This window comes from Oncorhynchus gorbuscha, linkage group LG11 (assembly GCF_021184085.1).
Source record: "Oncorhynchus gorbuscha isolate QuinsamMale2020 ecotype Even-year linkage group LG11, OgorEven_v1.0, whole genome shotgun sequence".
Classification (NCBI taxonomy): domain Eukaryota; kingdom Metazoa; phylum Chordata; class Actinopteri; order Salmoniformes; family Salmonidae; genus Oncorhynchus; species Oncorhynchus gorbuscha.
The window spans coordinates 65,094,952-65,117,425 of NC_060183.1; the positions used below are offsets into that span (position 1 = coordinate 65,094,952).

The 22,474-nt window shown below is 43.9% G+C and overlaps 1 protein-coding gene across 4 annotated transcripts in view; it reads right to left on the reverse strand.

Annotated features, from left to right (window-relative positions):
- Positions 1 to 4,870, reverse strand: part of LOC124049128 (electrogenic sodium bicarbonate cotransporter 4-like) — a 54,280-nt gene extending 49,410 nt beyond the window's left edge. For all 4 annotated transcript variants that reach the window (XM_046370485.1, XM_046370486.1, XM_046370484.1 and 1 more), the window contains exon 1: positions 4,734 to 4,870. The gene's annotated coding sequence lies outside the window, so the exon portion shown is untranslated. The remainder of the gene's footprint in view (positions 1 to 4,733) is intronic.
- Between the last annotated feature and the right edge of the window lie 17,604 nt (positions 4,871 to 22,474).

The following is a 22,474-nucleotide window of genomic DNA, read 5'->3' on the forward strand; positions in this document are numbered from 1 at the left end:
GACAGAGAGACAGAGAGAGGATGAAAGTCTGTACACTTCTCTCTCCTCTGATTCTCTATCTCTCCAATCTGTTTCATTACAGAATCCTTTGATATGAGTCTTGCTTTAACACACAGACAGATGAAATACACACAGAAACAGAACCTTTAGAACCAATATACTGTATGAACTATGCAGATATAAACTTCTTCATCTAAACCTGACGTACCTGTATATATATACAGCCAGGTAGATTGCAAAGGAACAACTTGACAGTGTGTGTAAACTTTTGAATTGCAGTTGTGTAGAACATCTCCCCCGTAGGGTTTGAATCCTCGACCTAATTTGGCTGTTGTATGTTTTTCTACATTTTGAATATGTGGTCACTATTAAAGAGGAACCTGAATGATCCCAGGTAAACTCATTTGTATTCCACGTAGTGATCCTGCCCTCTCCTGGTGAGGATCATCACAACATATCACCTGAGCTGCCATCTGGCAGTCTTGTACTAGTCACTAACATTCAGGTCACGAACGTTCAGGTCACTAACATTCAGGTCACTAACATTCAGGTCACGAACATTCAGGTCACGAACGTTCAGGTCACTAACATTCAGGTCACTAACATTCAGGTCACTAACATTCAGGTCACTAACATTCAGGTCACTAACATTCAGGTCACTAACATTCAGGTCACTAACATTCAGGTCACTAACATTCAGGTCACTAACATTCAGGTCACTAACATTCAGGTCACTAACATTCAGGTCACTAACATTCAGGTCACTAACATTCAGGTCACTAACATTCAGGTCACTAACATTCAGGTCACTAACATTCAGGTCACTAACCTTCAGTTTTTTTTACTAAGATGTTGGATGCTCCTCTCCTCCTTTCATAAACAAAACATAAACAATAAGAAATGTGCCTGGGGTGACCAGTGTCTCTGTTTCACCTAATGCAGATTCCAGCTTTAAAGGAATAACCCTGCTGGCCATGTGACGCCTGGCCAAACCACACAGCACCACACGTGTATTTGGTAACCCGGGAGATCGATGGGTGATTGACATGAGGAAAACTCATTGGAAAATCATAGCTGACCAGAGGTTGACCACACAAGACCTAGAGAGATAAAGAGGGACAGCAGTGTATGGGGACATGCTCAAGGAATATCCCTCAAAATATCAAGTTCGTAACATTATGAACAGTCAATAATCAATCCCTAACTCCTATCCCATAGACACTTTTCACAGATCGGAAAGGGTCGGATTAGTGTAACCAAAATGCCGGAAACTCCATATGGGCTAGGTCGACATATACTTCTGTACTTAAACCCAATCCCATTCCTTCAGATCTATGAAAATTGTCCTGGGGGGGTATGGGTTCATTTCTGATTGGGCATTAATGTATACACAACATTCAACAATTCAATTCAGCTTTAGGCCTACATTAACCTTTAAGGATGACAATGAGGCAACAGATTTGTAATGATTTAATGATTTTACATTTGTACCCCTGTGTGTGTGTGTGTGTGTGTGTGTGTGTGTGTGTGTGTGTGTGTGTGTGTGTGTGTGTGTGTGTGTGTGTGTGTGTGTGTGTGTGTGTGTGTGTGTGTGTGTGTGTGTGTGTGTGTGTGTGTGTGTGTGTGTGTCTTTCTGTCTGTCTGTGTGTCACACAGGGTTTTTGTAGGCTGATCAATACCTTTGTCAGTCCAGATCACCAGCTGGCCCCTGAGCTCCTGATCATTGGGTGTGAAGGGCATGTTTCACAACCCACATACACCCTGAGTGCTGTTCATTGGGTGTGAAGGGCATGTTTCACAACCCACATACACCCTGAGTGCTGTTCATTGGGTGTGAAGGGCATGTTTCACAACCCACATACACCCTGAGTGCTGTTCATTGGGTGTGAAGGGCATGTTTCACAACCCACATACACCCTGAGTGCTGTTCATTGGGTGTGAAGGGCATGTTTCACAACCCACATACACCCTGAGTGCTGTTCATTGGGTGTGAAGGTCATGTTTCACAACCCACATACACCCTGAGTGCTGTTCATTGGGTGTGAAGGGCATGTTTCACAACCCACATACACCCTGAGTGCTGTTCATTGGGTGTGAAGGTCATGTTTCACAACCCACATACACCCTGAGTGCTGTTCATTGGGTGTGAAGGGCATGTTTCACAACCCACATACACCCTGAGTGCTGTTCATTGGGTGTGAAGGTCATGTTTCACAACCCACATACACCCTGAGTGCTGTTCATTGGGTGTGAAGGGCATGTTTCACAACACACATACACCCTGAGTGCTGTTTATTGTAAGGACAACTCAGAACATGGAATACTTTGACTGAGTGGGCTACTGACAATACTAGTGGTAGGCTTACAGCTGGGGTGCCCAGCTCTGGTCCTTGAGGGCCATTTTGGGTGACTGATTAATTTGATTTTGAATGGTTTTCTACCTGAAAACCAGGTGTATGCATTCACTGCACAATCATTCTCTAACATTCACTGATTAGGTAAGTACAATGGAGAAATTCAGAACAGCAGGATGAGAAGCTGCAGGGCCTGAGTTGTGCACCCCTAGTCAACACACTTCACTGGATCACAATTCTCCTATTGGTAATGAGTTGCGTTGGAATCAATTCCATGAAGTTTCCTCACCCTGGTAACAAGGCAGAGCAGATGACACAATCAACCCAAGCCATAACTGTCATAACTGCCAGACATAAAGATCAAACAGGGATCAAAGGATTCTAAAAGTCGCTCTGGATAAGAGCGTCTGCTAAATGACTTAAATGTAAATGTAAATGTAAAATCTCTATCAATTCTCATATTTTTCCACAAACTGATATTTTGACCAATAAAGATATTTTCACATCAGATCTTTTTCAGAGCTGATCTGATTGGTCAAAAGACCAATTAGTGGAAAAAAAGATCAGAATTGGGCTACCTGTGTAGACACTGCCTAAAATCAAGTTTGCATTGCCCTGCTCAGAAGTTGCATACATGCATCAACCAATGGTTCCATGACTGTGTCATCAACTGACAGATTGCTGTAACATAGTTGTGGTTAGCTGATATGTAAAATACCTTTCCAGGTGTTGGGAACTTGAAAAAAACAAGGTCAAATCATGTCGTCAGTGATCTTCCGGTTGGAAAGTCGGCGCTCTAGAAAAATATTTTTCCCAGTTGGAGTTAGTTTTTTCCCCCAGTTCCCAGTTGTTTTGAAGGCGGCATATATGTACAACAGCACCCTTGATTAAACTAATATGGTAATGATCAAGCCCTTGATGTTGTATAGTCAGGTGTGCTGGTGTTGGGATAGAACAAATATGTGTCACTAGGGTTCCCCAAGTCCTGGGGTAGGAAACAGAAACACTGCACTAAACCATGATAATAACACATGTCCTCTGTCAACTAACAAAGCAACACAACTAGCAGAGAAACAGCTCCTGTTCAGAATACACAGCTCATCTGGCCATGGTAGGTTATATCAGGATTCATCTCATATCTAACATCTGGCCATGGTAGGTTATATCAGGATTCATCTCATATCTAACATCTAGCCATGGTAGGTTATATCAGGATTCATCTCATATCTAACATCTGGCCATGGTAGGTTATATCAGGATTCATCTCATATCTAACATCTGGCCATGGTAGGCTATATCAGGATTCATCTCATATCTAACATCTAGCCATGGTAGGTTATATCAGGATTCATCTCATATCTAACATCTGGCCATGGTAGGCTATATCAGGATTCATCTCATATCTAACATCTGGCCATGGTAGGCTATATCAGGATTCATCTCATATCTAACATCTGGCCATGGTAGGCTATATCAGGATTCATCTCATATCTAACATCTGGCCATGGTAGGCTATATCAGGATTCATCTCATATCTAACATCTAGCCATGGTAGGTTATATTAGGATTCATCTCGCTCTGGATAAGAGCGTCTGCTAAATGACCTAAATGTAAATGTATATCTAACATCTGGCCATGGTAGGTTATATCAGGATTCATCTCATATCTAACATCTAGCCATGGTAGGTTATATTAGGATTCATCTCATATCTAACATCTGGCCATGGTAGGCTATATCAGGATTCATCTCATATCTAACATCTAGCCATGGTAGGTTATATTAGGATTCATCTCATATCTAACATCTGGCCATGGTAGGTTATATCAGGATTCATCTCATATCTAACATCGAGCCATGGTAGGCTATATCAGGATTCATCTCATATCTAACATCTGTATGTGATGATATATACTCTATCAAATATTCTCCTGTATTTTCAATATACTCTCCAAAGGCATTAAATAATGCAATAAATACAATGAATGGCTGAGCAAGCTTTCCAACTCATCACTGATCGATCAGATCTATTGATTAACATAAAACATGAGACCAGTCTCTCCTAACGATGCTACTGTTTCGTTAGCACACATTCATCTTTCAATCAAACCCCAACAGTACAAGCTCATGGCGTACACAACAAAACACAATATACAAGTTGACCGTTTCTCTTATTGAACTGAAAATCCCAAGTCAAACCAAACCGTTTATTTCCTGATCATGCATATATTTAAAAGAGTAATCAGAATGCAGTCAGTGATGTTGATAGAAAAGCCCTGTTTGTAAAGAACACACAAAAACAGCAAAAACTCAACCACCCAAACAAGTTTTGAACTCCATTCACAACAGAGCATTAACAGTAACAGGAGTCAGTGGCTTACCTGAGCAGACAGTTAGAGTTGAACTGAGAGGAATTAAGTTAATGATGAACTAATAATAGATTCAGTAATGGACGCAGGTCTCAATGTCACTCTGGGCTCTGCTGCATACAACTGTCCTGCACCGACGACAGATAGCTGTTGGTCCTCCTTCCTGTGTATGTGTGTGTGTATGTGTGCGTGTGTGTACGTGTGTATGTGTGCGTACGTGTATGTGTGTATGTGTGTGTGTGTGTATGTATGTATGTATGTATGTGTATGTATGTATGTATGTATGTATGTATGTATGTATGTATGTATGTATGTATGTATGTATGTATGTATGTATGTATGTATGTATGTATGTATGTATGTATGTATGTATGTATGTATGTATGTGTGTGTGTGTGTGTGTGTGTGTGTGTGTGTGTGTGTGTGTGTGTGTGTGTGTGTGTGTGTGTGTGTGTGTGTGTGTGTGTGTGTGTGTGTGTGTGTGTGTGTGTGTGTGTGTGTGTGTGTGTGTGTGTGTGTGTGTGTGTGTGTGTACGTGTGTATGTGTATGTGTATGTGTGTATGTGTATGTGGTAATGTGTATGTGTATGTGTGTATGTGTGTGTGTGTACTGAATCAGTCACGTATCCCAATACCTCTCTGTACTGGGCCAAGTAATATGCCCTGGGGCGTGCGCGCCCACGCCCACGCACTCACACACGCACTCACACACACACACACACACACACACACACACACACACACACACACACACACACACACACACACACACACACACACACACACACACACACACACACACACACACACACACACACACACACACACACACACACACACACACACACACACACACACACACACACACACACACACACAACCATCGACCCAACCATCAGTAGCCTACCACGGCCTGACACGGAACCAAACCACAGAACAGTCGATTTGACAATTAGCCCCATAGTTCTTGCCAATAAAACTAGTCAACCCCACAGGAAGGCATTTTTTATGTTTTTCTGAGATTTTCATAAGGTGGAACTTCAGGAGGATATAAATACATTGTTTAGAAATAGTGCAGAAAGCACTGGGGAGTGGATGAAGGATATGTCATTAGAATCCTCTCCCTGAACGTTTCTTTCACCCTCAATAGCCCTTTGCCGTGTGTGTAATGTTCACATAGGAGGGACATTGTCTATGCAATATAATAGTCTGGAGGAAATCAATAACTACTTGGCATATATAGCTTGAGCATGAAAAAAGATCAATAGGTCCTACTGGAACTAAATAATCAGTGTAAACTCTTGCAATTTTCTGGCATCCACTGTCTCGTTTTCTATGAGTTGATTGATTAATTTATCTGTCGATCGCACACTCCCCATTGCAGTCACCCGTCAGCAGGAAAATAGAGAGGTTGAACGATAGATTTCTCACAGTAGCTTAGACAGAGGTGCGAATTATAGCCTATCAAAAGTTCCAGCTTTCAAAGTTTTCTGTTTAACGGTCAAATCCTACGTCCGTCAAGCCCCAAAAAAACATTATGCACTTGTCAGTCATAATAGTTTATTAATCTGAGTGAATGAACCATCCAATTCTGATTGGATTACGCCCAATTCATCTGCAATATGAATATCAAAAAGCTGTTGATTGATCATAGTCTATAGAAGGACGTGAGTCATCTTCTTCTTCTTAGGTTTTATGGCAGTTTGCATCCAATATGTTGCATTACCACCACCAACTGGACTGGTGTATAAATCCATTATACTTTGTGACACAAAATGTGGAAAAAAACTTGCCCACCACCCTATTCCACTGAAGGAAGGACAGGATGTAAATTATTGACCAGGAAGTAATTGGGAGCACGTCAAAGTTCAAGGATCAGTTATACACCCACGCCCCATTGAATAAACAAACCTATCCACCTCATTTTCGAATGTTGCTGTGGGCACAGTTTAACAACGGAAGTGATGTATTCAACTTCCGCTTTACTTCCCTACTGCAATGCACCGGTGGCAAACGGTCATCCCTTCTAGCCATAACCGTGGAAAACCTGCCAGAGTAAATTATGTGGAGTCAATTTATAGAGTATAAAAGTCAAGTAAACAAGTCTTAGTGTATAAGTGTAATTTTATATTTATGTCATTCAAGTTCGCTAACGTTAGCTAGACGTACGAGTCGGCTGGCTCTGTTGTGATAATAACGGTAGTTGTGTTGTGCGTCAGAGTTAAGGGCCGTCCACCAAGCCAATAACTATAATGATAAACTATAGGCTACATAACCATAAAGGTTGGTGTGCATCCACACTAGAGGAACGTTTGTTGTTTATCGTTCTGTAGTCCTACACCTGTCAATCAACTGATCAATGCATCCTACTGCACTCTGCCTGTTAATAATGTGGTAACACAAGACCATTCATGAGGATACTGGTTCAGACCCTTCAGGGTGTGTTCGTTGCCATAGCGACAACTGCAAATAATACTTCAATGTAGGCTACATGTCGGCCTAAAAAAAAGAATACAGTAACTCGTATTTAAATGGAGCAACAACAAACGCCATTTAGACTGCACATCTATTAGCCTACAGCAAGTCATTCCCTCGTTGCTCAAGTGGTTTGCAAGTGATTTTTCTAATGGTTGTCAATTCCTTTGAGTCTTATTCTTCACTGTGCTCATCTCTCTGTGTCCTGTGCAACTATTTGCAATGTATGAGCGGAACAATGTTATCAAAACCAGCCAAAAGTCATCACACCAATGCACTTTCTCTCCTCAACATTCCCCAACATGCATTTTCTATGCTGTAGGCCTGATTACATTAATCAGTTAGCAAGACCAAGCCTGCTTCTTTCCCTGAATAGGCTATTAGGTCTAGTATACATTTTGTTTTTAAATAAATAAATGTCATATAGCTTCTACTATAGATTTTCCTGGGATTTCACAAGAAAAGGAGTGGCCTATTGCGGAGAGGCTCGTGTAGCCTACAACCCAGGAGTCAGTGTTGCCAACTCCTCAGTAAGGAAAGTAGCTATTGGCTGTCCTAATTTGCATAATTGGCTGGTATTGGCTGTCCTAATTGCATAATGTGCATGTAATTGTGATGGATGCTGTAGGAGAGAGGAATAACATTGTGAGAGAGACAAAAAGTGAGTAAAAAAACACCCTAAATATGGTTTAGAACTACAAATGAACTCTCTTGAATTCTTGTTTTTTTTTATGTCACAATTCCAACCCTCCTCCTTTATCCGGGCTTGGGACCGGCAAAAGTGACCCAAAAGAGACACACACTTATTTTTTAGTTTTTTAGTTTAGTTTGCTTAATTTGGTTTGAGTTTTAACCTTATGGTCCATTTAGGAGCCTACAACAAGTCACAGTAAAACACAGTAAAAATGAAAATCTAAATGGACCAAAAAGAGACAATAAAAAAACTGTCAATGGCAATGTGAGAAAATTATGGTACCTAGTCTGGCCCTAATTCAGGTTAAATGTTTTTTTATGTAAGCCAGGGCGGGATCAGCCAGCGGCAGCTTCCCGCATGCACGGTTCATTTGCAGTCTGGACGTGGAGGGGTGAACATCTCCTGCTCTGACTGCAGCTGGGAGGGACTGCTGCACGAGGACTGGACCGCCTGTGAGTGCTTTGGGAGGGGGGTGAGGCCCACGGCAGCATCCGCTGCTCGTTGAGAAGAGTAAGAACGATACGTGTTTTCACGTCAGTGTCTCCAAAAGTCTCCAGTAACACCAGATAAAGTCGCTAAATTTGTCGCTAGTCGCTTTTTTGAAAATGTGTCGCTAGAGGGGTTTGAATACTCGCTAAATATAGCGACAAAGTCGCTAAGTTGGCAACACTGCCAGGAGTAGGTAGCCCTTTTCCTAGAGTGCCGAGAGTACTGCAGGACGTTGTTCCAACTAGGCACCACACCAGACCAACTGAGCTAATTGATCAGTTCAATGATTGGCTAAATTTAATTAACCTGGTCTTCCAGGTTGATTAAATCAAAAGCATGAAGTGGGGTTGCCTACCCTTGTTATAAAGCCAGTTACGACACAGGAACAGCCAGAAGAGAGAGGCTTGTGATGTGTAGCCGAAGTATGAAGCTAAATATTAGCTAGATCATGGCTCTGTAACCCAGTTCCTGGAGAGCTACCATCCAGGAGGTTTTCGTTCCAACTGTAGTCTCGCGCACCTGATTCTAATAATTAGCTGGTTGATAAATTGAATCAGGTTAGTTACAACTGGGGTTGAATTGGAAATATATATAAAACACATGAAAATCACATTTTTAACTGCACTTGGCCTTTAAGACATGGCCTTTCAGCCCGGAGCAGGATGTGACCGGTGCATAGAGCTGCTCTGTTAACTTCCTACAGATTAGATTTAATATAATAGAAACAGAGAGGGAGAAAAGAGAGGTGTACAGTAGTCTAAGTAAAAAGGGAGAGTGATAGTGGCATGGTAGTGAGTGAGGAGGAGTGATGGAGAAGGGAATGAGAGGAGGAGTGAGGTGAGAGATTGTCAAGCATGTTCCGGAGTGAACGATCAAAGTAATTTGCCTGAGATTATTGGGTTCGATAATCCAACTCAGTGTCCAACTCAGTGGCGTTGTGGTTAGTATCCACCCTGAGATGAGTCTCTGCTTGGCGCTCAGCATTAAGGAGATTGGGGGTAAGGCCTTGCGACGGACTAGCATCCTGTCCAGGGGGTATACTTGTACATCAAGTTACATTACTATACAGAAACAGGAGAAAAGAATAGCTTACAGATAACCATCTTCTCTCAGTTATATCCTCTCAACCAATACACTGAACAAAAATATAAATACAACATGCAACAAATTCAAAGATTTTCAGTTAAGGTTTCAGTAAAAGGGAATCAGTTCATTGAAATAAATTCATTATGCCCTAAACAATGGAATTCACATGACTGTGAATACAGACATGCATCTGTTGGTCACAGATACCTTAAAAAAAGGTAGGGGCTCAGAAAACCAGTCAGTATCTGGTGACCACAATTTGCCTCATGCAGCGTTTCACATCTCCTTCACATAGAGTTGATCAGGCTGTTGATTGTGGCCCGTGGAATGTTGTTCCACTCCTCTTCAATGGCTGTGCGAAGTGGCTGGATATTAGCGGGAACTGGAACACGCTGTCGTACACGTTGATCCAAAGCATTCCAAACCTGGTCAATGATGACATGTCTGGTGAGTATGCAGGCCATGGAAAAAACATGTCCGTTTCCAGGAATTGTGTAGAGATCTTTGCGATACGGGGCTGTGCTTTATCATGCTGAAACATGAGGTGATGGTGGCGGATGAATGGCATGACAATCGGCCTCAGGATCTCGTCACGGTATCTCTGTGAATTCAAATTGCCATTGATAAAAATGCAATTGTGTTCGTTGTCCGTAGCTCATGTCTGTCTGTACCATAACCCCAGCGCCACCATGGGGCACTCTGTTCACAACGTTGACATCAGCAAACCGCTCGCCCACAGGACATCAATACACATTGTCTGCCCTTTGCCCAGTATAGTTGAAAACTAGATTAATCTGTGAAGAGCACACTTCTCCAGCGTGCCAGTGGCCGTCGAAGGTGAACATTTGCACACTGAAGTTGATTCCAGGTGGCTGGTCTCAGGCGATACCGTAGGTGAAGACGGATGTGGAGGTCCTAGGCTGGTGTGGTTACACTTGGTTGTGAGGCTGGCTAGACATACTGACAAATTCTTTAAAACAACATTGGAGGGGGTTTATTGCAGATTAATTAACATTTAATTCTCTGGCAACAGCTCTGGTGAACATTCTTGCAGTCAGCAAGCCAATTGTACGCACCCTCAACACTTGAGACATCTGTGGCATTGTATTGTGTGACAAAACTGCACATTTTAGACTGTCCTTTTATTGTCCCCAGCACAAGGTGCACCTGTGTAATGATCACGCTGTTTAATCAGGTTTTTGATATGCCACACCTGTCAGGTGGATAGATGATATTGGCAAAGAAGAAATGCTCAGTAACAGGGATGTAAACACATTTGTGCACAAAATTTAGCCAAAATAAGCTTTTTGTGTGAATGGAACATTTCCGGGATACATCGGATCAACACTTCACATGTTGCGTTTATATTTTTGTTCAGTATAATATGACAATGATATTACTATAATTATATAATGCAATCAAGGTTATAATAACCTTTCCAAATAAAAGAGTACATAAATAGTATGTAAATCATAGAACGTATAAAGCTAGACAGAAAGAACACACACATTCTGCTCTCTAAGGTAAAAATAAAACAATCTCTATAGTTCTCCCTCTCCATCAGGGTCTCTTTGGTCCCTATCTCCTTATACATCCACACGCACACGCACACGCACACACACACACACACACACACACACACACACACACACACACACACACACACACACACACACACACACACACACACACACACACACACACACACACACACACACACACACACACACACACACACACACACACTGTTATCTCTTCCTTATCTTTTTTCATTAATATTCATAGCTTAATTAATAGGGGTGAATTTGCATATCTATTATCAAGAGGATCCAGTCCTTTAGATTACCCTAATCCTGCTCTCACACACACACACACGGCTCAGTCTTTCATGTCTGACGAGAGGGCAAGATATGAAGGGGACACAGACCTGAAGGCTTCGCCACACACACACACACACACACACACACACACACACACACACACACACACACACACACACACACACACACACACACACACACACACACACACACACACACACACACACACACACACACACACACACACACATGCCAGAGAGGAGACAGATTAGACACAGTTTTCTAGTTCACATCACATGGTATTATTAATATACACTGCAGTCAGTGCATTCAAAAATGATTTAGCCCCCTTGACTTTTTCCACGTTGTTACATTACAGCCTTATTCTAAAATGGATTACACTGTTTTTTTCTTCTCATCAATCTACACACAATCCCCCATAATGAAAAAGCAAATAAATGTTTTTAGAAATGTTTGTAAATAAAATTAACAACTGAAATATCACATTTACATACTGTAAGTATTCAGACCCTTTACTCAGTACTTTATTGAAGCACCTTTGGCTGCGATTACAGCCTCCAGTCTTCTTGGGTTTGACACTACAAGCTTGGAACACCTGTATTTATGGAGTTTCTCCCATTCTTCTCTGTAGATCCTCTCAAAATCTGTCAGTTTGGATAGGGAGCATCGTTGCACAGCTATTATGTCTCTCCAGAGATGTTCGATCGGGTTTAAGTCCAGGCTCTGGCTGGGCCACTCAAGGACATTCAGAGACCCAAAGCCACTACTGCGTTGCCCTAGCTGTGTGCTTATGGTCATTGTCCTGTTGGAAGGTGAACCTTTGCCTGAGAGCAAGGTGAACCTCCTGAGAGCTCTGGAGAAGGTTTTCATCAAGGATCTCTCTGTACTTTGCTCCATTCATCTTTCCCTTGATCCTGACTAGACTCCCAGTCCCTGCCACTGAAAAACATCCCCAGAGCATGATGCTGCCACCACCATGCTTCACCAGGTTTTCTCCAGACATGACGATTGGCATTCAGGACTTTCTCCCCAATTGCTCAGTTTGGCAGCTCTAGGAAGAGTGGTGGTCCCAAACTACTTCCATTTAAGAATGATGGAGGCCACTGTGTACTTGGGCACCTTCAATGCTGCAGACATTTTTTGGTACCCTTCACCAGATCTGTGCCTCAACACAATCCTCTCTAAGGACAATTCCTTCGACCTCATGGCTTGGTTTTTGCTCTGACATGCACTGTCAACTGTGGAACCTTTATATAGACAGGTGTGTGCCTTTCCAAATCAAGTCCAATCAATTTAATTTACCATGAGTGGACACCAATCAAGTTGTAGAAACATCTTATGGACGATCAATGGAAACAGGATGCACCTGAGCTCAATTTCAAGTCGCATAGCAAATGGTCTGAATACTTTAATACATTTGCATACATTTCTAAAAAGCTGGTTTTGCTTTGTCATTATGGGGTATTTTGTGAAGATGGATGAGGAAAACATTTAATTAAATCCATTTTAGAATAAGGCTGTCATGTAACAAAATGTGGAAAAGGTCAAGGGGTCTGAATACTTTCCGAATGCACTGTATATACTGTATGTGTGCTTGCATGTGCATGTGTGTGTGTGCATTATACCTTTATCTATGTAAACAACATGTTTGTAAAGTGAAGAGGAATAATTCCCAGAATATAGCCTCTTATTTATCTCTTTCTGATATAATTGAATATATTAATAATGAAAATAAATATTCCTCCAGGGAAAATAACCAAGAACTTTACCCTGACTACTGTATACTGTATTCTACTACTGTATACTGTATTCTACTACTGTATACTGTATTCTACTACTGTAGACCTACTACTCTGCCACCTCTTCTCTCTCTCTCTCTCTCTCTCTCTATCTCTCCTTCCCTCCCTATCTTTTTCTCAATTCAATTCAAGGGGCTGTATTGGCATGGGAAGCATATGTTACTTTGCCAAAGCAAGTGAAGTAGATTAAATCAAAAATGTACAGTAAACATTCACCAAAGTGCCAAAGGAATAGAGACATTTCACATGTCATATTATGTCTATATACAGTGTTGTAGCAGTGTGCAAATAGTTCTAACACAAAGGGGGAAAGAAATAAAACATATATCAATTCAGTTCAATTCCAAGGGGCTTTACTGACATGAGAAACATATCTTTATATTGCTAAACCAAGTCAAATAAACAATAAACAAATGTCAACATTTTAACAAAAAAATATTAGAATTTAACAGTAAACAAAGGTTTCAATAAGACAATTCAAGTTTTATATTATCAGCTATGTACTGTGTTTCAGCAATGTGCAAATAGTTAAATAAACATAAGTATTGGTGATTTTTACATTGTTGTTTGTGCTCCACTGGTTGCCCTTTTCTTGTGGCAACAGATCACAAATCTTGCTGCTGTGGTGGCACACTGTGTTATTTCACCCAGTAGATAGGGGAGTTTATCAAGATTGGATTTGTTTTCAAATTCTTTGTGGATCTGTGTAATCTGAGGGAAATACAGTCTGTCTCTCTAATATGGTCATACATTTGGCTGGAGGTTAGGAAATACGGCTCAGTTTCCACCTCATTTTGTGGGCAGTGTGCCCTTCTCTCAAGAGCCATGTCTGCCTACGGCGGCCTTTCTCAATAGCAAGTCTATGCTCACTGAGTCTGTACATAGTCAAAGCAGTCACAGTGGTCAAGTATTCTGCTACTGTACATTCTCTGTTTAGGGGCAAATAACATCCCAGTTCTTGGATGTTTTGTTGATTATTTCCAATGCGTCAAGTAATTCTCTTTTTGTTTTCTCATGATTTGGTTGGGTCTGAATGTGTTGCTGTCCTCGGGCTCTGTGGGGTCTGAATGTGTTGCTGTCCTCGGGCTCTGTGGGGTCTGAATGTGTTGCTGTCCTCGGGCTCTGTGGGGTCTGAATGTGTTGCTGTCCTCGGGCTCTGTGGGGTCTGAATGTGTTGCTGTCCTCGGGCTCTGTGGGGTCTGGGCTCTGTGGGGTCTGATGTGTTGCTGTCCTCGGTCTCTGTGGGGTCTGAATGTGTTGCTGTCCTCGGGCTCTGTGGGGTCTGAATGTGTTGCTGTCCTCGGGCTCTGTGGGGTCTGAATGTGTTGCTGTGCTCGGGCTCTGTGGGGTCTGTTTGTGTTGCTGTCCTCGGGCTCTGTGGGGTCTGAATGTGTTGCTGTCCTCGGGCTCTGTGGGGTCTGAATGTGTTGCTGTCCTCGGGCTCTGTGGGGTCTGAATGTGTTGCTGTCCTCGGGCTCTGTGGGGTCTGAATGTGTTGCTGTCCTCGGGCTCTGTGGGGTCTGAATGTGTTGCTGTCCTCGGGCTCTGTGGGGTCTGAATGTGTTGCTGTGCTCGGGCTCTGTGGGGTCTGAATGTGTTGCTGTCCTCGGGCTCTGTGGGGTCTGAATGTGTTGCTGTCCTCGGGCTCTGTGGGGTCTGAATGTGTTGCTGTCCTCGGGCTCTGTGGGGTCTGAATGTGTTGCTGTCCTCGGGCTCTGTGGGGTCTGAATGTGTTGCTGTGCTCGGGCTCTGTGGGGTCTGAATGTGTTGCTGTCCTCAGGCTCTGTGGGGTCTGTTTGTGTTGCTGTCCTCGGGCTCTGTGGGGTCTGAATGTGTTGCTGTCCTCGGGCTCTGTGGGGTCTGAATGTGTTGCTGTCCTCGGGCTCTGTGGGGTCTGAATGTGTTGCTGTCCTCGGGCTCTGTGGGGTCTGTTTGTGTTGCTGTCCTCAGGCTCTGTGGGGTCTGTTTGTGTTGCTGTCCTCGGGCTCTGTGGGGTCTGAATGTGTTGCTGTCCTCGGGCTCTGTGGGGTCTGAATGTGTTGCTGTCCTCGGGCTCTGTGGGGTCTGAATGTGTTGCTGTCCTCGGGCTCTGTGGGGTCTGAATGTGTTGCTGTCCTCGGGCTCTGTGGAGTCTGAATGTGTTGCTGTCCTCGGGCTCTGTGGGGTCTGAATGTGTTGCTGTCCTCGGGCTCTGTGGGGTCTGAATGTGTTGCTGTCCTCGGGCTCTGTGGGGTCTGAATGTGTTGCTGTCCTCGGGCTCTGTGGGGTCTGAATGTGTTGCTGTCCTCGGGCTCTGTGGGGTCTGAATGTGTTGCTGTGCTCGGGCTCTGTGGGGTCTGAATGTGTTGCTGTCCTCAGGCTCTGTGGGGTCTGTTTGTGTTGCTGTCCTCGGGCTCTGTGGGGTCTGAATGTGTTGCTGTCCTCGGGCTCTGTGGGGTCTGAATGTGTTGCTGTCCTCGGGCTCTGTGGGGTCTGAATGTGTTGCTGTCCTCGGGCTCTGTGGGGTCTGAATGTGTTGCTGTCCTCGGGCTCTGTGGGGTCTGAATGTGTTGCTGTCCTCGGGCTCTGTGGGGTCTGAATGTGTTGCTGTCCTCGGGCTCTGTGGGGTCTGAATGTGTTGCTGTCCTCGGGCTCTGTGGGGTCTGAATGTGTTGCTGTCCTCGGGCTCTGTGGGGTCTGTTTGTGTTTGTGAACAGATCCCCCGTACTTGTTGGCGGAGGGGACCCTTTCCAGGTTTATCTCTCTGTAGGTGAGGGCTCTCTCTCTCTCTCTCTCCGTCTTCTCTCTCTTTCTCTCCCTCGTCTCTCTCTCTCTCTTCCACATCTCTCTTCCTCTTTTCTCTCTCTCTCTCTCCCTCATCTCTCTTTCCCTCTTATCTCTCTCCTGTGTTTGTGTCGTCCTTCAGTTTAAGTGTCTATAAACTTTCTTAATCCTTCCTGTTGTTAACACTGTTCTGGAAATGATGACAAAGATTACATCAAACATGAGACTGCTTGAAAGACACACACACACGGCTGGGGGACACCCATTATTAATTCATACTCTGCCATTGTGTATGCCCAAGAGTCCCATGAACAGCGGGAGGAGGAGAGAGGGATTCCTAGAGGGGGTACAAGAAGAGAGAAGAGGGGGAGTGTGACAGATGAAAAGCAGGATATTTTAGGATGGGGACCCTGGAGAAAATGTCAAGATGATAACAGATATGATAAGGATTTGCTGCTGTAATCATGATAGAAATTGAATAGAGTGATTCACAGGGTCATGATCTGTCAGTTGTCAAACAACTGCTCAAAAATTAAAGGGAACACTAAATGAATGAAATATTATTATTAAATACTTTTTTCTTTACATAGTTGAATGTGCTGACAACAAAATCACACAAAAATGATCAATGGAAATCAAATTTAGCAACCCACGGAGGTCTGGATTTGGAGTGACACTCAAAATTAAAGTGGAAAACCACACTACAGGCTGATCCAACTTTGATGTAATGTCCTTAAAGCAAGTCAAAATGAGGCTCAGTAGTGTGTGTGGCCTCCACGTGCCTGTATGACCTACCTACAACGCCTGGGCATGCTCCTGATGAGGGGGTGGATGGTCTCCTGAGGGATCTCCTCCCAGACCTGGTCTAAACCATCCACCAACTCCTGGACAGTCTGTGGTGCAACGTGGCGTTGGTGGATGGAGCGAGACATGATGTCCCAGATGTGCTCAATTGGATTCAGGTCTGGGGAACGGGCGGTCCATAGCATCAATGCCTTCCTCTTGCAGGAACTGCTGACACACTCCAGCCACATGAGGTCTAGCATTGTCTTGCATTAGGAGGAACCCAGGGCCAACCGCACCAGCATATGGTCTCACAAGGGGTCTGAGGATCTCATCTCGGTACCTAATGGCAGTTAGGCTACCTCTGGCGAGCACATGGAGGGCTGTGCGGCCCCCCAAAGAAATGCCACCCCACACCATGACTGACCCACCCCCAAACCGGTCATGCTGGAGGATGTTGCAGGCAGAACGTTCTCCACGGCGTCTCCAGACTCTGTCACGTTTGTCACATGTGCTCAGTGTGAACCTGCTTTCATCTGTGAAGAGCACAGGGCGCCAGAGGCGAATTTGCCAATCTTGGTGTTCTCTGGCAAATGCCAAACGTCCTGCACGGTGTTGGGCTGTGGACGTCGGGCCCTCATACCACCCTCATGGAGTCTGTTTCTGACCGTTTGAGCAGACACATGTACATTTGTGGCCTACTGGAGGTCATTTTGCAGGGCTCTGACAGTGCTCCTCCTGCTCCTCCTTGCACAAAGGTGGAGGTAGCAGTCCTGCTGCTGGGTTGTTGCCCTCCTACGGCCTCCTCCACATCTCCTGATGTACTGGCCTGTCTCCTGGTAGCGCCTCCATGCTCTGGACACTACGCTGACAGACACAGCAAACCTTCTTGCCACAGCTCGCATTGATGTGCCATCCTGGATGAGCTGCACTACCTGAGCCACTTGTGTGGGTCATAGATTCCGTCTCATGCTACCACTAGAGTGAAAGCACTGCCAGCATTCAAAAGTGACCAAAACATCAGCCAGGAAGCATAGGAACTGAGAAGTGGTCTGTGGTTACCACCTGCAGAACCACTCCTTTATTGGGGGTGTCTTGCTAATTGCCTATAATTCCCACCTGTTGTCTATTCCATTTGAACAACAGCATGTGAAATGTATTGTCAATCAGTGTTGCTTCCTAAGTGGACAGTTTGATTTCACAGAAGTGTGATTGACTTGGGTGTTACATTGTGTTGTTTAAGTGTTCCCTTTATTTTTTGAGCAGTGTATATACACACACACCCTCTTATCTCTCACACACCCTCTTATATCTCTCCCTCTTCTCACTCTCTCCCTCTTCTCACTCTCTCATCTCTCTCCCTCTTCTCACACTCTCTCTTATATCTCTCTCTCCCTCTTCTCACTCTCTCTTATCTCTCTCCCTCATCTCTCTCTCTTCTCACTCTCTCTTATATCTCTCTCCCTCTTCTCATCTCTCTCTCCCTCTTCTCACTCTCTCATCTCTCATCACTCTCTCTCTCCCTCTTCTCACTCTCTCTTATCTCTCTCCCTCATCTCTCTCTCTTCTCACTCTCTCTTATATCTCTCTCCCTCTTCTCATCTCTCTCTCCCTCTTCTCACTCTCTCATCTCTCTCCCTCTTCTCACACTCTCTCTTATATCTCTCTCTCCCTCTTCTCACTCTCTCTTATCTCTCACCCTCATCTCTCTCTCTTCTCACTCTCTCTTATATCTCTCTCCCTCTTCTCATCTCTCTCTCTCTCTTCTCACTCTCATCTCTCTCTCCCTCTTCTCCCTCTTCTCACTCTCTCATCTCTCTCTCTCTTATATCTCTCTCCCTCTATCAATTCAATTCAAAGGGGTTTTATTGGCATAGGAAACACATGTGTACATGGCCAAAGTGAAAGTGAAATAAACAAGAAACAAAAGTGAGAAGAAACAAGAAATGTACATTAAACATTGCACGCAAAGGTTTCAAAACTATAAGGACTTTTCAAATGTTCTATTATCAGCTATGTATGGTGTTTTTAACAATGTGAAAATGGTTGTAGTATGAATAGTAGGTGAAGATAAGTAAACTGATAAATATTGCTTGTATTCACAATGTTGTTTGTGCTCCTCTGGTTGCCCTGTTTACATGGCAACGGGTCACACATCTTACTGCTTTAATCGCGGTGTCGCCTAACAGACATCTTATCTTTCTCTTGTGTTTGTGTCACCCTTCACTTCAAGTGTCTACAAGCTTCCTCGCACGCACGCACGCACGCACGCACGCACGCACGCACGCACGCACGCACGCACGCACGCACGCACGCACGCACGCACGCACGCACGCACGCACGCACGCACGCACGCACGCACGCACGCACGCACGCACGCACACACACACACACACACACACACACACACACACACACACACACACACACACACACGGCTGGGTGAGAACCATTATTAATTCACACTCTGCCATTGTGTATGCCCAAGAGTCCCACGAACAGAGAGGGATTACTAGAGGGGGTACAAGGAGAGGAGAGAGGGGGGATGTGACATGAAAAATAGGAGGTTTTCAGGACGGGACCCTGGATAATTTGATTCATTGATTGATGCTGTAGGGGCGTGTGTGTGTGTGTGTGTGTGTGTGTGTGTGTGTGTGTGTGTGTGTGTGTGTGTGTGTGTGTGTGTGTGTGTGTGTGTGTGTGTGTGTGTGTGTGTGTGTGTGTGTGTGTGTGTGTGTGTGTGTGTGTGTCACATGGGGATGTGGGAAACCTACTCCTCAGCCTGAAGTGTCGCCACTTGCACCACCTAACTTGTGGCGCCGTCCAAATCAGGAGGAAGTGGTACTGTACTCACAAGTAGCCTGACACACTTTCGCGTTTTTGATACCTTATAATACTGACACACCTGAGGGCAGAGCTGACATTACACATGTCAGTCACATAATTTAATTACAGGAGAGACACAGAGAGAGTGATGATGAGGTGATAGATGCATGGTCACGGAGCAGGCCAGGTACATCAACAGTAATCTTCTTGTGGGATTGACTGAACAGGAATGAAAGGCGCTGGAATCTAATCAGATAATCATGAAGCAGAACTTCGTAATCGTGTGTTAATTATACAGCTACAACAGATGAGTGTCTTATTTACAGGAGTCCCTCCCTCCCTCTGTCTCTCTATCCCATTTCCTCTCACTTTCTGTCCCCCCCTCATCTCTGTCTCTCTATCCCATTTCCTCTCACTTTCTGTCCCCCCCTCATCTCTGTCTCTCTCTTCTTCTTAAAACCTTTAACATCTTTCTGTTGAACACCTTTAACATCTTTCTGTTGAACACCTTTAACATCTTTCTGTTGAACACCTTTAACATCTTTCTTTTGGACACCTTTAACATCTTTCTGTTGAACACCTTTAACATCTTTCTGTTGAACACCTTTAACATCTTTCTGTTGAACACCTTTAACATCTTTCTGTTGAACACCTTTAACATCTTTCTGTTGAACACCTTTAACATCTTTCTGTTGGACACCTTTAACATCTTTCTGTTGAACACCTTTAACATCTTTCTGTTGAACACCTTTAACATCTTTCTGTTGAACACCTTTAACATCTTTCTGTTGAACACCTTTAACATCTTTCTGTTGAACACCTTTAACATCTTTCTGTTGAACACCTTTAACATCTTTCTGTTGAACACCTTTAACATCTTTCTGTTGAACACACGTCTTTCTTCGAAACACAGTACTGCTGTATACAACACTGTACATTACACTCAAACATACATTACACATGACCCTTATAGTACCCAGCTCAGTTTTATTTATTGCTGTTTAGGTATTTGATGGATTTAGAAATGAAGGAGTTCTTTTTATACCGGTTCAGCTTACATGTAAGGACTGTCTGAGGGGAGGAGGGACCCTGTAGAGTCTGTGTGAGGGGAGGAGGGACCCTGTAGAGTCTGTCTGAGGGGAGGAGGGACCCTATAGTGTCTGTCTGAGGGGAGGAGGGACCCTATAGTGTCTGTCTGAGGGGAGGAGGGACCATATAGTGTCTGTCTGAGGGGATGAGGGACCCTATAGTGTCTGTCTGAGGGGAGGAGGGACCCTGTAGAGTCTGTCTGAGGGGAGGAGGGACCCTATAGTGTCTGTCTGAGGGGAGGAGGGACCCTATAGGGGACATGGGATCTAATGATGGGATCTAACTAGACATGGTGTTTAAAGCTTGGGTTTAACTGAACATGGGGTTTAAAGTTGGGGTTAAACTGAACATGGGGTTTAAAGCTGGGGTTTAACTGAACATGGGGTTTAAAGCTGAGGTTTAACTGAACATGGGGTTTAAAGCTGGGGTTTAACTGAACATGGGGATTAACTGAACATGGGGTTTAAAGCTGGGGTTTAACTGAACATGGGGTTTAAAGCTGCGGTTTAACTGAACATGGGGTTTAAAGCTGGGGTTTAACTGAACATGGGGTTTAACTGAACATGGGGTCTAAAGCTGAGGTTTAACTGAACATGGGGTTTAAAGCTGGGGTTTAACTGAACATGGAGTTTAATGCTGGGGTCTAACTGGACATTGGTTTTAAAGCTGGGGTTTGGGTATGCTCTCTCAACAAAGACTCATCACACAAACTCATCACTCATCACGTAGGCTTCTCTTTCTCTCTTTTGCTAATGCACTCTTTCTTTCCCCCATTTTGTCCCCAAGCCTCTTTGTCTCTCTCTCCAGGTAAGTGTGCCAGAGCACAGCTGGATAAGAGGTCTCTGAGCACTCAGCCACTCCAGGCTGTGTGGTTGCATTAAATGTTTGTGCTTTTGTGCAAAATTCCACTGACAGAATCTGTACATATTTCTTATTCTCTGCGTGAGGAATGGTTGTTGTTTCTCTGTCTTAATCTCACACCCTATTAGAGGAACATTTTATTCTAATTATGCCTGAGTATATCAAATCAAACCTCTCTGGACAAGATTCTATTCCTTTCTCCTTCCCTCCTCCTTATTCCCTCTCTCTCTCTCTCTCGCTCTCCCTCCCCCCTTTTCATTCTATCTATTTCTCGGGCTGTTAGATTGAATCACCTATGTGTGACTGGGAGGCTGAGAGAACAAGGTTTCAGGTACTTATGCATTCACTCCATTCCTCCATCCTCTACCTCTCTCTATCGCTGTTTCTCACATTCAGATGTCTTTCTTCTTCCCTTTCGTACATTCAGATTGAGGACCTGTGTGTCGAGGATTTGACAGGAAGATGAAAAATGTTGTGTTATCTATCCCACATAGATTAAAACCCTCTCTTTGTAACTTTCCTGCCCTTCACTTCTTCTCTCTTTCTCCCTCTCCTTGCTACAGATGTACGAACTTAATAGAGTAGTGAAATAATCCAGCAGCAACATGAAATGTGGATTAATATGTGGATTATTATGTGGATTATTATGTGGATTATGATTAATGGACATTTTTGTAGAGTTTGATACATTTTTCGTAAGAAAAAAATATATATAAATCAAGTCTGAAATTTGTAGAAAAGTGGAAATTACAAACTTCAGAAGCCTTTTGTTAAACCTCAAATACACTGGTGTTTAAATGTTCTGCATTACAGGAAAGTTCTCCTGCAACAGGGTGATCAAATTAAGATCCTACATCTTCTTCTCATCCACTGCCCTCATCTACCCATCCTCTCCTTTCTTCTCCTCCAGTCCACTGCCCTCCTCTCCCTATCCCACTCTCCTCATCCCTCTCTCCTCACCTCCCCTCTCTCAAGGTGGATTGTGTTGTAGTTCTGAGTAGTTGAGTAGCAGTAGGTGACATTGGCTTCCATTTCCCTGCTGTACAT